Genomic DNA, 14,170 nt, shown 5'->3' on the forward strand with positions numbered 1-14,170 from the left:
TCCTATATTAGCGCCATGCATTTGTATTTACCTTTAGCTTTACAAAGAACTTGTACACACCGATATACAGGTGGACCATAGTATGGACACCGGCCAAGCTAAAAAGCGGGCCATTGACATCATCGAACGGCATAAAATGGTTATTGATAGGGAAATTTTTAAGTATCAAAAGTTTCAATTTTTTCACCCGCTTCTCCACAAAGCTCGTACCATTTTAGCTGACCGACTCAAGAAGGTCACCTAGTCGGGACCCCGACGGTGCGAAGCGAAAGAATCAATGTTGCGACTCTCCATGCATAATAGAACTGCAGGTGCTGTTGGGCGTGTGATGCGCCCGTATGCCCTACTTCTAGGTCTCCGCAAGTTGCCCCTACCAACCCACGTGCTCGCCCCCGATTACAGCCAGCGTTTTTAGGCGGTTTTTGACAAAAACCTAAAGCAGTACGCGCCAGCTAGGTGTGCCAGTTCTGCTACGATAACTAGGACATTTCGTAACGATCGGCGTTAGAGTCTGTCTCTCTGCTGTACTGCAGATAGGCGTTCTCTGTCGAAGAAACAGATTGAACTAACTCCTTTGGGGGATTATCACATCAAAGAATGGTATAACCGAGTCTGGGTTAGGTCAGTCCTGGCAAGGAGCAGAGAGCTCTTAAAACTTGCATTGGCCGGAGCCATGGTACTGCTACTTGACTGTCATTTTCGCGAGTTTGGTCGCAGCGCAGCTTCTCCCTTGCATTCGCTTGCGCGTCTTCCTCACACGAATAAGCACCGTACTATACGATACCGCAGAGGCTAAGCCTGCTGAGGATTTTAAGGGAGCGAGCAGCAAGCCTGTCGCTGAACCCTGAGCGATCGACGAGTAGAAAGGGTCGTTCTGCGTCGTCCTAATGAATCAGCGACTTGTTTGACATTCAGAATCGGGTTGGTTCTACGAACGGTTCATTTGTCTTTTGGTGATTTAGGAGCTTATGAGGTCTGTTGAGCCTGATGGCTGTCGAGTTGCTCCGGTAGCATTTGTAAACGCCACATTTAAGTAGACAGAGACGCTATTCAGAAAGCAATTGGATCTAGCAGACGAATGTATGGTTCAATGGGTTGGATAGAGTAAAGGTCTCGTGCTTACCATCCAATATCAGGGATCAGATATTGGATTAGGATGAGTTGGACTAAGATTTTTTGATTATGAGGATAATTCGACTAACTTTTTTGACCGTTAGTGTTGCTTCATGGCAACAGATACCTTCGATTAATACCGAATTTGCGCCAATCAATATATAGAAACGTAATGATCGAGTAAAGATTTAATAATGAATTTCAAATTAACAGAACAAAAAAAAAAATAAAAACGGAGTGTATCTGTCGTTCAAGCTATTACTTCGTCGATACATTAGTAGCCCTTTCGAATAATTAACATATCTGACTCATCAATATGCCCACATTACAACGGCTTGTTGATCACTTTCATTAGTGTCAAACTTCCAAGGCATTCACTCATCAACTGGCTTGCAAAAGGTCGCAGACCCAGCAATAGAAAAGTAAGCCATCATCACAGAAGCCAGTGCAATATATTTTAGGCAAGGCAGCTACAGCCGTGACAAAGGTTGCAGTCGGATGTCCCACGACCCAGAATCGTGTAAATCTTTTTTACACGAATAAAATCATTCGTCATAAAACACGGAAACCAATCACGAACCGTCTCAAGTAAGTAACATTAGTGATCTCTGCGCGTCTAGATATGCAGAAAGCTGCAAGGGTAGCCTGCAAGTACGCTGTCGGCGACAATCAAGCTAATAAGAATGACACACTCGAAGAGCTGACTTATCTCATTGAACTATATTTCTTGTGACAGTGTTCATTATATTGTAATGTACGCAGGTAAAAAGCTAGCACTTCCCTAAACCTGATATGTCGAACGAGAGTTCTGGTGGACAGATAGGCGTATTAATCTTTCCCCGCTGTTTGTAGTGCCACCTTGACTCGCATATCTACAGCCATTATTAGTACCAAAGTTCTGCTCCTATTTCTGTTTCGGGTTTTCGATCATGGTACGTTTTTAACCATGGAGAGACGCCAGCGAGATATCGCCCTTTACAGCTTCTTTTGCTTAACATTCGTGGAAAACGTAATATTCCAATTTTAGCCTACTAGTTCCTCGGGGTTCCTCGGCCCGCTGTTCGGCACCATTAGAGCCGAAAAAACATTTGCCTGATCACAGGGTAGTCTCGTGTTGATGCTGCTGGTATTGCTTCTATGGGACTACGGTGACTGCACAGGGGGTCGAGGATCTTGTTTCTTACCTCGCCACAATGGACTCACTCGCACCAAGCGCAGGTCGGCCTGGACGATAAATTTCGTTGGCAGTAAGAAGGCAGAGAAATACGACGGGAGCCTGATTTGATCTGATTCAGCATCCTACTTTCGCTGGTCCTGTCACACTCTGGCAGGATGCTACAGTCTGAGTAGGCAGTTGTTCGTTTCGGCAGCAAATGAAAACGTCCTGAGGCGTGAATCATGTAAAAGTCGTACATAATGTGTAAACTTTAGAGAATGGACCGAACATCATACGATACTAGCGTTGATAATGACTGCTGCTAATCTCATCTATCTGTCTTTCTTTACTATCTTTAAAGAAGAGAGGCAAAATTAGATCTTATACAGATGACATTCCCATGATCTGAGCCAATTACGTCAACACAGTACGCAGTGCTCGATTTATTATCGGCATTCCTATACTATATTAAATGTATCAGATATATACAAAAAAAAAAGCAGCGAGGTCATGTAGGCATATAATAACACTAATTAATAACACGACATATAATACATATGCTACAACGAATTTCACCTTTCAAGCACCTTGAAATTTTCTCCTATATATTATGTTTCCCTTGGAAGTTTCACTTCCTTTTTTACAAAATACATATTTTTCAGTAAACAAACTATGTAGAAACATCTGCATTATCTTCCATTTCCACCGAATAGAAGTCCAATCGTCACGCAGCCTGGATGACACGTTCTACGTGCGGGCAAAAGCTTTGCTTAATAGCATGTAGCTGGCGACCATTGTAAAGGGTGTATGTTTATCATTTTAGCAGCGGCCTGGACGGCCTTGACCTCCTATAGGTTCGCTCCGACACCTGTTCCTTCCCCACAGCCGGTAGAACTCTTTTCCATAGCGGCTCTCACATTTATTCGTCACTTACCGACATAGATGGCAGGATAAAACAATCAACTCACTCATACTGTCGTCTATCATAAAGTGTCTGTGTTTAAATCGAACAAACGCAGGGAATGATACTAGTAAACGAACTACAAGCTGTTCGTCATCGGCTTAACATTGTTCATGCATTTTACTAAAATCGACCTGAAACATCATTGAAGTACGATAGTGAGGATACTGGTAGAAACGTTAAAGCAAATTACGTAATCCTGTGTTAATGTCTCTAAGATTTCTATGGTAGGCCACATAATATAGCAGAAAAACAGGGAGGGGACGTATTTGACAATCCGTACTGCTGTCGATAACAAAATGCTGAGATGGTAACCAACAATGAATCTTCGGCGACTGCCTAGCATAGTTAGTAATGCGTTTCATTGAACAGCGTACATAAAGCAGCTGCTTCTTATTTCCACTATCTTTAAGCTACGATATTCTACAGAAATCCGGTTGGAGGGCCCTATGTCTACACGGCAAGCGATACCAGAAACTTCGTACTTAGTAACAGAAAATAGTTCAATCAAACAATCATTGACAACCGGGTTTTCACTTCAATTCCCAATTTGGCACTGAAGTGACGGAGGGCCTCTCACGACTGAAATGGATTCTGCCGGTGCGTTTTTTGCCCCCTTAGTTATAATGTTCAACAGTTCACAGAGTTCGATATGCAATAGGCGACCTACCTAACAAAACGTAAAACGAGTCTTAGAGTATAAAATATACAAATGAGGGATGCTTTATTTGATCTGTCCTGTCTGACCACAGGGGAATCTTCTGCGCAGAAATCTCGGCTTAACAAAGCGTCATCAAAAGCTACGATACTGCCTAGACGTTCGTTGTTCACTACATGTTGCTAAATCTTTTGTCAACCTTCGCTACCAAGACATTGATTCCTTCTAGTAGACTAAGCAAGAAGCAAGGACCGGTACAGCTAGCCAAAGAAGTTAAATTTTTTGAACCGGCAGTTCTCATCGAAGTTCACTTCATTTCATTGCATTCTGATCGTACACGGCCCTTTCTCTACTCGGCATTGTATTAGAATAAGCCAGGGAGATAAGTCAGAGCGATACTGTCGCCGAAAAGAGCGATAGGGGTCCGTCACTTTCCCACCGTGTCCACTCTTCTTATCGGCTCAATAGTCTTCACGACATTCTTGAAAAACGCCATTCTCTGTTTAGAGGTTGTACTTTATCGTCTGTAGCAAAGTATGCCTATGAGGCTCGTCTAGTATTTTTTTTCACTCTTCATATAATAGCTAGAAAATTAGACATTGCCCAGAAGCATAAGAAACTTCGTTTCAGGCCACGGATTCGGCCTCTGCCCAATCCCTCATAACCAAAGCGAGATATGAGATCAGAGAGGATCGGCACCGAGTGTAAGCAGCCATAGCTATTAAATCGTCTGCTTAGACAACAATAACTGGAATCGCCCTGACTATTGTGGCCTCTACCAGAAAGGCCTTTTTTCTCCTGTCCGTCGCGATGAACTGGCGAGGCAACTGAGAGAGAACACACACCTCTGAACACATTGCTCAGAAAATTGATCTTTGAGGTTGGACTGACCCAAAAATCTCTTCAGATGTAGTAATCGGTACTCGCCAAAATAAATGCGCGTTCCTCTGTAATTTAATCAAAAAATTTTTACAGTTAGCATAACGAAAGCCGAAGCATGAACGGAACTGTGTTGTTCTGTTCCTGTTAGTCTTTCTCCTTTTTAGCACAGCTGATGTAATGGAAAACGTCACGAAAAACCCAGAAAAAAATAGTAGTCATAAAATGCATGCTCTAGTTAACCCGATTTAAAAATGATCAAAACTAAGCGGACTTTCGTGTTTTTGACATGTCAGGTGTAGTCATGTTGTAAACGAAGGAGTTCCACAATAACGGGTTAGATGCTGACTGGCGTTAACAGCTGGCATCATTCGCCGATCCCACAACGCTGTCCCTTAAGTCTGCAAGCGACTTGCAGCACTTGTCTCTAAAAACTGCCCCCACCTCACAGATCTGCCGTCATAGAAATAGTGGGAGCAAGATTAAAGTATATTTACACCCTCAGCGATCGGCACTCTTGGCATGCGCTTTCGGGTCCTGACTGCCCCCCGAATGTAGTTCGGAGGATGACAAAGTTTGTCCGCAAAAATGCATCGTTGTCTTCAGATAAAGAACTCATTTATTTGCACTACCAGCGTCTCACATCACTGCGCGTACCCGAGGCCATCGGAGCATATATCGGCTTACTATTTTTATTGTTACGGATAGCGCGTACGTAAACATTATGCATATAATGTAACTCGTATGCCGTGAAAAATGCTGATAGATATATATATATATATATATAATAAGCCCAATCGGATTTTAGGTTCCACTTAATTGTTTCAGACTACAGCACCTTGTGAACTTGTGCTTCACTGTGCTAAAAATCCGCTGTCCTAACCTAAGATACCTAGGTGATAAAGCTGTGCTGTGTCTAATAAAAGTTAAATTAATATGGAATTTCTATTGCTGTTTAAGAGATGTTACGTTGCGGAAAATTTATCGCGTTCACAGATTTGTACGAGTGAGACCGGTAAGCATTTAGGCGGTCGATGACTTACCCACCCTTCACTGTTATGTCAGAAAAAGCCGGAACCGGAAGTCTGTAATAAAACACATAATAGGAAAACAGGTTAGAATAGATCCGGGTTCAAATAGTTGGGCCATATTCCCTTCAAACGAGACTGCCTATACGAATCTTACAGAAAGGTAAATTCAAATGTTCATCACAATACGCTATAGGTAGTAAGCCGTTTCATTTCTAAGGCAGTACCTAACTAAGCTAGGTTAATCGTAATATCTTTGTCACATCCTGTGTTCCTTTTAATATTAAAAACCTTGTCCCTGCCCTGTTATAACTAACTTCATGTCCATGTAAAATTAACCATAAGATCTGAACCAATCCGCATTTTGTTTAACCAAACCCACTAAAAATATATGCATCACAATATATCGTTCCGTAGCAACCGTACTCCCACCATGATCAATAGAGTTGAGAGTTATTAAACTTGTACATAGATATTTTCACGCAGCTCCTGCTACCACTAGGCGGTTCGTTCTAACTGCAGGTACCTAAGAATTTCCCGTAAATTACCATTCTAGATAACATTATGCCAGAATATATGAATGCGATCTACAAACCACGGCAAGATCTATGGTAAAGAGAAATTTCTCAGTAAAAATAATTCGATCAAAAAGAGTATCGAACGGTACGATTGGACGGTTATGCATAAATACGAAGTTCTCGGTCGCGCCGCAATAGGCTTACCTGGCGCTTCTATGGTGTATTCAGTAAGTAGGCCCCCTTACAAATCTACATTTACTTCGAGATCTTGAACGTTGCTTACGTGATCTGACCTGTTTTAGCGGTCCTTACTGGCGTAAATTAAACAATTCGTCTCTAGGCTATCGATTTCACCGCAACGTTATTCGACGGTATCTCTTGATTTGTATTCTTTTGGACCCGTTAAGCAACCGCAGATCAGTGAAATGCTGTTTGAGATAACGTACTCAGCACTAGCACAATGAAATGAACTATTCCACCATATTAGGAATGTACAAACGTCCCCTATGATGGTCTCGAAGTCTAGTTTCAACCTTGGCCCGACTCGAACCTGCCACGTTGTCAAGTATCAAGAATCCTTTATCAAGAATCGATGCGTGTTTCTTATAATCGCTACTTATCAGTCAAACATTTGGTTATTTGTCACACGCTAATGACTAACTATAGCGTCATGTTTCTCCTAATAATAATAAGATACCTGGACAGTCCTTCCCTGTCTGTAGTCAACCAGATTTCACTATGTCGAAAGGAGTGCGAGTTTTGTACTACCTACTATTCGCTTACAGTATCCCCATGGATCTTGCTTATTTAGGTTGAGTACCACATCTTTCCCACGCCGAGTCTTTGCAAGGACTCGTTCACGCGCGTCCGCGCGCGCGCGCGCGTCCACAAAATCGCATTGCTTCGAGCATACGAAGAAAGTACCCCTGAGTGGAGTTCGGATCTCCTTCTAATTACAAGCACCGGCACCTTAAAAAACATTTCAACGTTTGATCGTCGAATTACACCTAGCACATGTTACCGCCTAATATATTGGACTATGAAATTTATCCAGTTGTTTTATTACAGCACAAGCGTAGCCTACATAATTTTATCGTTCAGCACCATTTGGTCATAATGGGGTTTGACGCATCTAGGTAAAATAGCCCTTTATCTAGTTGGAACAAATGGATACCAGCGAGGTAGACCGCTAAAAATGATGATCATCCTCAAGAAGGTGATAGCTTGCTCCCCGTTGCCTGTTTACTTCCGTGTTAACTAATTATTATATAATGCGCAAAAGTGCTATATTCTAATGGAGATTTTACAAATGCCAATATTCTGAGAGCGAAGCGGTTAGACTTCGCCCTAAGCATCTTTCTTTTTCTGGCTTCAAGTTGGGACGCGGGCGCTGGGCGAACCGGCTGTTCACACAGGCTGCTCCCTCTCCCCCGGCTTGAGGCCTCTTAGGAGTATGAAATTGAGGAGCGAAAGGGAGACTCCGCGCATCGGGCGGCTCAGATCCTACCCCAACAGCACAGCTTGAGGCTAGGAAACAGACAGCTGTAACAGAAACTAACATTCGCAAACTGAAAACCTAGCAAAGGAACCAAGCCTCGAGTCCAGCTCAAAGAGGGAGCCTCGTCAGCTGCCTACTCCAGCTACTCAACCCGGCACCTCCAACAACCCAATCCCATCCTAGAACCTCTGCCGAGCTAAGAACGGCGTCGACGAACGCGCGTGGCCCCGCTCAACTCCGGGTTGCTCCCTCATATGTATGTGTCTCCTCTCTTCTAGCGGCCGGCAAGCGAGCGCTATACTCTGGTAGCCCCAGTATAGAATTCCCGTGCTAAAGAAGTCTAACGGAGCGCCATATGTTCTCGCACGCCTATGCGAGCTTGGCGGCAGCGGCGGCGGCGTTAGTGGCAATGGTAGTAGCACTACTGCCAGGGTGAGTGTCCTGGTAGTCCTGCAAGTTGTACCATAGCACAACAGCCATCTCCATCATAGAACTCTACCGCTTTATACCACCATACCTACAGGCATGTGTAGCTTAAGCCAACTGTAGCTTGTCGTGGCTAATGCTATTTATACGCCCTGGTTGATCGGGCGATCTGTCGGTCGGTTCGTCGATAAAGAGCGTGCTCCGCTGCCTGCTCCTGTTTGTCCATGAGCTTGCCTCGTTCATGAAGGATGAGGTGATCCCGAGCTCTGGGGATCTTCAACCCCCTGTTTAGTGTCCTGAATTGCTGTGGCAATAACCAATATTGCTACTACTACTCCTGGTTGTGTCCTGGCAGACTCCCTTGTCGATTTCCTAGTCTAACAATTCCCAATTCCCATTCCGGCCAAATTCGTTCCCAGCGACGGGCGCGTGTTACGCGTATAGTTCGACTTGGGGACACGCTAAGCTGCTAAAACTTCAAAGAAACATTTGTATCCCACAGGGACACGCGACCAACGTTAGCCAACAAGACCCTACATAGATAACTACCCGTTTCAGGCGACGCTTTTACTGTTGCTGGTGGTGATATTAGTTTACGGTTTCAAAGTTAATCAGGCTAAAAAACGCGCACCCCATAAAACACAGCAGGCCAAGGAGTCGTCGTGGTGCCGAGAACAGTTGCCTTTACTTGGCAACTGTCGCGGCTCCGGCAATTGCACATCTAACTATACCAATACATAGAGACATAATAAAAAAAAAAAAATCTGCTAACAAAGAGACATCTATGGGGATTACGTATGATGATCATCTATTCGTAACGCAAAGTAGAAAGACCTGGTAGAAAGCTGAACAAATCGTCAAGTCCTCATTTCCTCATTCGTTATCAGGTCTGACGCTAATATCTTTCAGTGTATGCTGAGTCTTCGGTTAGTCTTCATCGTTTGATACTGCGCCAAAACTAACCTATCTAATACGGCTTGTTTATAGTAATCAGACATTTTCCATAAAGAGTTTCGCTAGGCGGAAGTTTTTCTACCAGCTAATTACTTGTCCGTTTTAGAGCATGTTAACAGTTGCGAATATTATATGTTGTGGCCTTGTTGTTCACCTATCGGCTGGTTAACAAACCCTGCAGAATCGCTGTGGTTTTTTTTGTTGTTTTGGATAAATTCAAACGTATTCTTCAAGTTTATCTGCAATACTGGTTCCTATTCCCCTTTTAACGGGTATAATCCGACCCGGCGGTAAGGGTTGTTCTGCTCAACTTCCACACTGATGAACGAATGACATACGATCGACAACACTGAAACAAAAACGCTAGACGCAACTGCTCAGTTATAATGAATGCCAACGACGACGACGACGACGATGATGACAACGACAAAATAACCCAATCGATTTCCGATGCGTACTCGATGAATAAACAAACAACAAAACAAACTAGTATGAAACGGAAGAAAAAACAGCGGGCAAAAAATACCCATTCTAATATATTGGGTACTCCAAAGAGGCTCGTTGGTGCCGGAAAGTAGTACGTTCATCTAACGTCTGGGCTGGCTGTCGCGTTCAATTGTGACACCCCATAGAGAACGGAATTTTTACAGGGATAACGATGCCTTGCCGCGGATGGGGGGCCTGATAAGCTACGTGCTTCTATCCACGCAAATGAAGCGAGTCGGAATTGCACCCTGATAATAAACATTTATTTGGTGTTCCCGATAGCTAATGTTGATATTTTTTGTAAGTGAAAATTGGTCTGCGTGGAACGTTTTTTGTCCGCATACGTGACCTCTATTTCTACTCGACAAGAACTAGATAGAAACAAGGAAAAAAAAACAACTCATATTTATGAAATGGGGTTAATTCATCATCTAATTATTATCATTACTGTCAGCTGCTTTTTTGTGGCTTCGTTTGAACGATTACCTCCGTGAATGTTTGTTACATTACATTATAGTAACAACTATTAGATTACTGCCAATGAATATACAACACTCGAATACGAGTGTGTTTCCTGTTCACGTCATTTTTCTAAAGCGGTCTGCCCAGTTTAGAGCGACTAAAACCCACATGGGGATTTTTTTTGTAGACGTCGTTCATTTTCATATATTTTCGCTTTCCAAAACATTTGCACCGGATAATAATCTTCGACGCATCTAACCATATCCGTTTCGCTTTTGGCTGCCGATTCCACCACAAAAGAGCGCGCTTTTCAAAGTGATTAAGGAACGAACGGTGGTCCATGTTCGAATCTTGGCGTAGACATATCATTTTCGCACTAAAAATCAACCGGTTTGTGTTGTATCGACGCATTTGCCTCACGCATCGTACAATGCCACACATACTTTATGATAACAAATAGTAAACAGATGGCTGTTTCCCTTTTGCTAAATTGTTGCCAATTTCTAGCAGTATATATATATATATATATGTAGTCACACCATGTCTGCACAAAGCCAGCCTTAATCAGCCAGAACAGAATACGCGCAGGCAATCACAAGCGGCCAGCATGCTTAGATAATCACACGCACAGTCAAAAAACACCAGGATGAAAGTCTCAGAAAGATCTATGTTTTTAAGTCGGAACAATTGCACAAATCTGATCCCGTAGAACCTGTTACCCGTCCTCGATATCCTAAGCACACTCTAATAGCCAACAGTGTGTAGTTAAGATCACAAACAACTGATTATCTCAACAACAATTTGTTACTACGCGGTCGTCTCCTATACAGATAACGTTATCGAGAGAACTTGGTCGTTCTAGAAGAACTTATTAGTTACAAAACACTGCAGGAGAGTAGCTGTCCAGCGCCGGATCAAAAAAAAATTATACTGTCATAGCGTAGCGGCCCGTCTGTGAATGTCGTAATTATTTAATTACAAAATATACGCATATCGATGTTCGTAACCATACCAATATATTATATACTGATAATGCTAATTACCATTGTGTTATTACAAGCCAGTCGTTTCACACAACACTAAAGAAGCCTCTCTATCTATTCGATGCCAGCCAAAAGCCCCCCAGAGATGCTTATGGTAAATACGTCACGGGTTTCTAACAATCGACTCGAATAAATCTAAATAGAAATTGCATTTTTATTCAGTCTACTGATTCCTTTCAGGCTTGTTGGGCGTGTTAACCTTGAATTTACCTCGATACGCGAGTTCGCCCTCGGTACCAGTGGACATGTGCTAACCTATCTCCGCATTTAAAACTGTTGCAGACAATAAAGCGTTGGGTCCATGCTTCTTGACAACTTCCGAGTGCACGCATTTCACCCTAACATTGGCCCTCTACACTGGATCGAAAGGTACCGACGACCAAGTGCAAGCGTAGTCCAGGGAAGGGCAAGGCGGCCGGCAGGAAGACAGACAGACATGCAACCAAAGCATTCGATGGTAACGAAGTGACGCCGCTTGTTGCCACCCAGAGGGTACGTAATAGAGGTCAATGACCAGCGTCAAAGTCTGTACTGTGGCTGCATCACTACCAGTCAAAACTACTCGACGCGTCCGGGTTACTGATATGCCGCTGCTGTCGTCGCCGTCGCCGCCACCGCTCATTCTATTCTGCATCTTTCCCGCGCTGCCGCTGGTGGCAGTATTCGTCGCGTAGCAATTTAAATGCAATTCTGCAGCCGTTGCTGTTAGAAGTCTCCGTCGGTTGAAATTCGGCGATGGTTGATGTTCGTACTTTCAAAGGATAGCGAAGCTTCAAATGCTGTGCAGATCGTCGTTCTGTGCACTGTGCTACGCCAATGCTACACCACAGGCTGAGGCACAAGGTGAACGGTGAGGGCCTGCTCGGTCATGAGGCGTTTAGCGGCAGAGCTGCTGACGTCAACTAGAAAACTCGCCGAGGCAGTAGCTGATCAAGAGGTAGACGACGACGTCGTCGTCGTCGTCGTCGCCGTGGCCGCCATCATTAGCATCAATGAAGCTAACACAAAGTCGGCATGGGGGCAATGATGTAGCGTCATCGACGTGAAGCGAAAAGAGACAAAAGCAATCGCGACAGACCGGCTAAAATAGATTAACCGACGACCGAGCAAGCGTCTATGGTCTGGTTGATGATAATGTTGACACATAGGAGCATATGCAGTCTGTGATGGTGAAAGAACCGACGACGAACAAGAAGTTAAGATTATGTCTTTGTAGTCATCTTGAATTAATATTGGTAGCAGCGCCGGCTGCGGAACGGAAGGGGAGCTCGGCGGTACCATCTTGAAGTCCGTCTGTCTAGTTGAGTTCAACTAGCCATCATGAGGGTGTTGTTATTATGTAAAGGTGAGTCAGTAAGCGTTGATTCTTCGCCGTCCGCCTGTGGGTAGACACGCAACAGGCACTTGCGTAGTGATAACAAAGCAGCAGAAGCAAGTATGTAATATCAATGGAGAACGAACTTAGAATCATCTGTTATTACTACAAAATAGAGCAAGAAAGCTATACGCACTCAAGCAGCTCTATCAAGATGGTGGTCGACGATTTAAGAATCATAAACGATTGATCATGTAAAGATTTATCTGAATTTCTCAATTAAGAAACTGAAACTATAGACGGTTTGTGAACGAATCGAGATATCTGTAGCTGTGAAGCTGTAGGATTACTCAGACGTGTAGGCAACAGGAACTTTAATCTGAAGCATAATTTGGTACATTTAAGACAGACGACATTTTACTTTCGAACAGACGAAACGACACAAAGTTACGGGTATAAAAAATTGATCCGCTAAGCCAGTCCGTCTATATTATATAAACACAATAATTCAAATTATCAATTGCGACATTCGCCACGCTTCAAAACACACTTTTCACTTCCAATTCCCACTACAGACATAATCAATATTGTCACCGAGACCAGATTCGATAGCCGATTTAGACACTGACTTTCGGGATTCTCGTTCATGGTTACGATTTGTTGACCCATAAGGAGGCATATGTCGATCTACGTAATGATTTAAGTTTTTCCTATGTTTACAGTTTTACGTATTCTATTCCCTTTGGAATACAGTTTTAAAAACAGCGTCTAGCTCACTTCGGAACGAAAGCTATGGCTCCATCGTTGAGGAATATGTCTTTCGTCCTATTCCGCTGGCCAGCAAAAAAACAAGCCACGCATCCGACTTATTTGCCACTACCACCGCTATTGCAATTACTCAAAATTCGTACTTCTTGTTTATTGTCATTTTGAGCTAACAGGAGAGCGAATATCTGGCGCGTGCAACATATTGATTGATGACAAACTAGGTTCCATGGACTCTTGTCGTAACAGGCATGCGATCGTTGAAAAAAGGGTCAGTTCTTGCTAAAACGGAAAGGTGAGAGAGCAGGTTTGTATGCATCAGAGGGGGAGAAACTGGCTTAGAGACCTCGCAAGTAACTGAAAATACGATTCCAGTGCTCCGACACAGTCTTAGCGGCGGGTAACGTGGAAATCAACACGATGGCTCCAACGATTCGCGAAGAACACAGGTCTTATGATGCCACGAACGTCAGGCAGAAGCTTTCAAGCTTAGACACTTCAGTAACGTCAATTTTCCCTGATTATCGAGTTGCAGTCCGCGTTCGACTCGTTCATTTAAATTTTGTATGCTATGGTGAAACATTGTAAAGCCAGGTAGCTGATCATGCAAGTATGTTCTGGAATATGGACTTACAAAAAAATCGTATCTAAACGAATGTTGTCATTTTGTCGTAACTAATAAACAGGCGATATGATTATGTTGCAACCTATACCACCCGCTCCGTATGCGTCATAACCGACCCCAGCGCGGTTGAGTTTTTATCCTCTGCCCTGCTATGCAACAAGTGACGGCAAGAAGTCCAAGGTGACGGTACGGAAAATGACAACTCGAAGTCCTGTTTGTGGGGAAGCTGACACTTGGCGGTCGTCTGCACTGGCTGAAAGAAAGCATTCATCGTAGTGGCAGG

At 43.5% G+C, this 14,170-nt stretch overlaps 1 protein-coding gene across 5 annotated transcripts in view; it reads right to left on the reverse strand.

Moving 5' to 3' along the window:
* LOC111263597 (histone demethylase UTY) overlaps nt 1–14,170 on the reverse strand; it is a 75,228-nt gene that overhangs the window by 45,021 nt on the left and 16,037 nt on the right. For 4 of the 5 annotated variants that reach the window (XM_022838804.1, XM_022838806.1, XM_022838807.1 and 1 more), the window contains one exon: nt 5,811–5,852. The gene's annotated coding sequence lies outside the window, so the exon portion shown is untranslated. The remainder of the gene's footprint in view (nt 1–5,810; nt 5,853–14,170) is intronic. The other variant, XM_022838805.1, reaches the window with a different exon arrangement.

This window comes from Varroa jacobsoni, unplaced genomic scaffold, assembly GCF_002532875.2.
Source record: "Varroa jacobsoni isolate VJ856 unplaced genomic scaffold, vjacob_1.0 scaffold_775, whole genome shotgun sequence".
Lineage (NCBI taxonomy): Eukaryota > Metazoa > Arthropoda > Arachnida > Mesostigmata > Varroidae > Varroa > Varroa jacobsoni.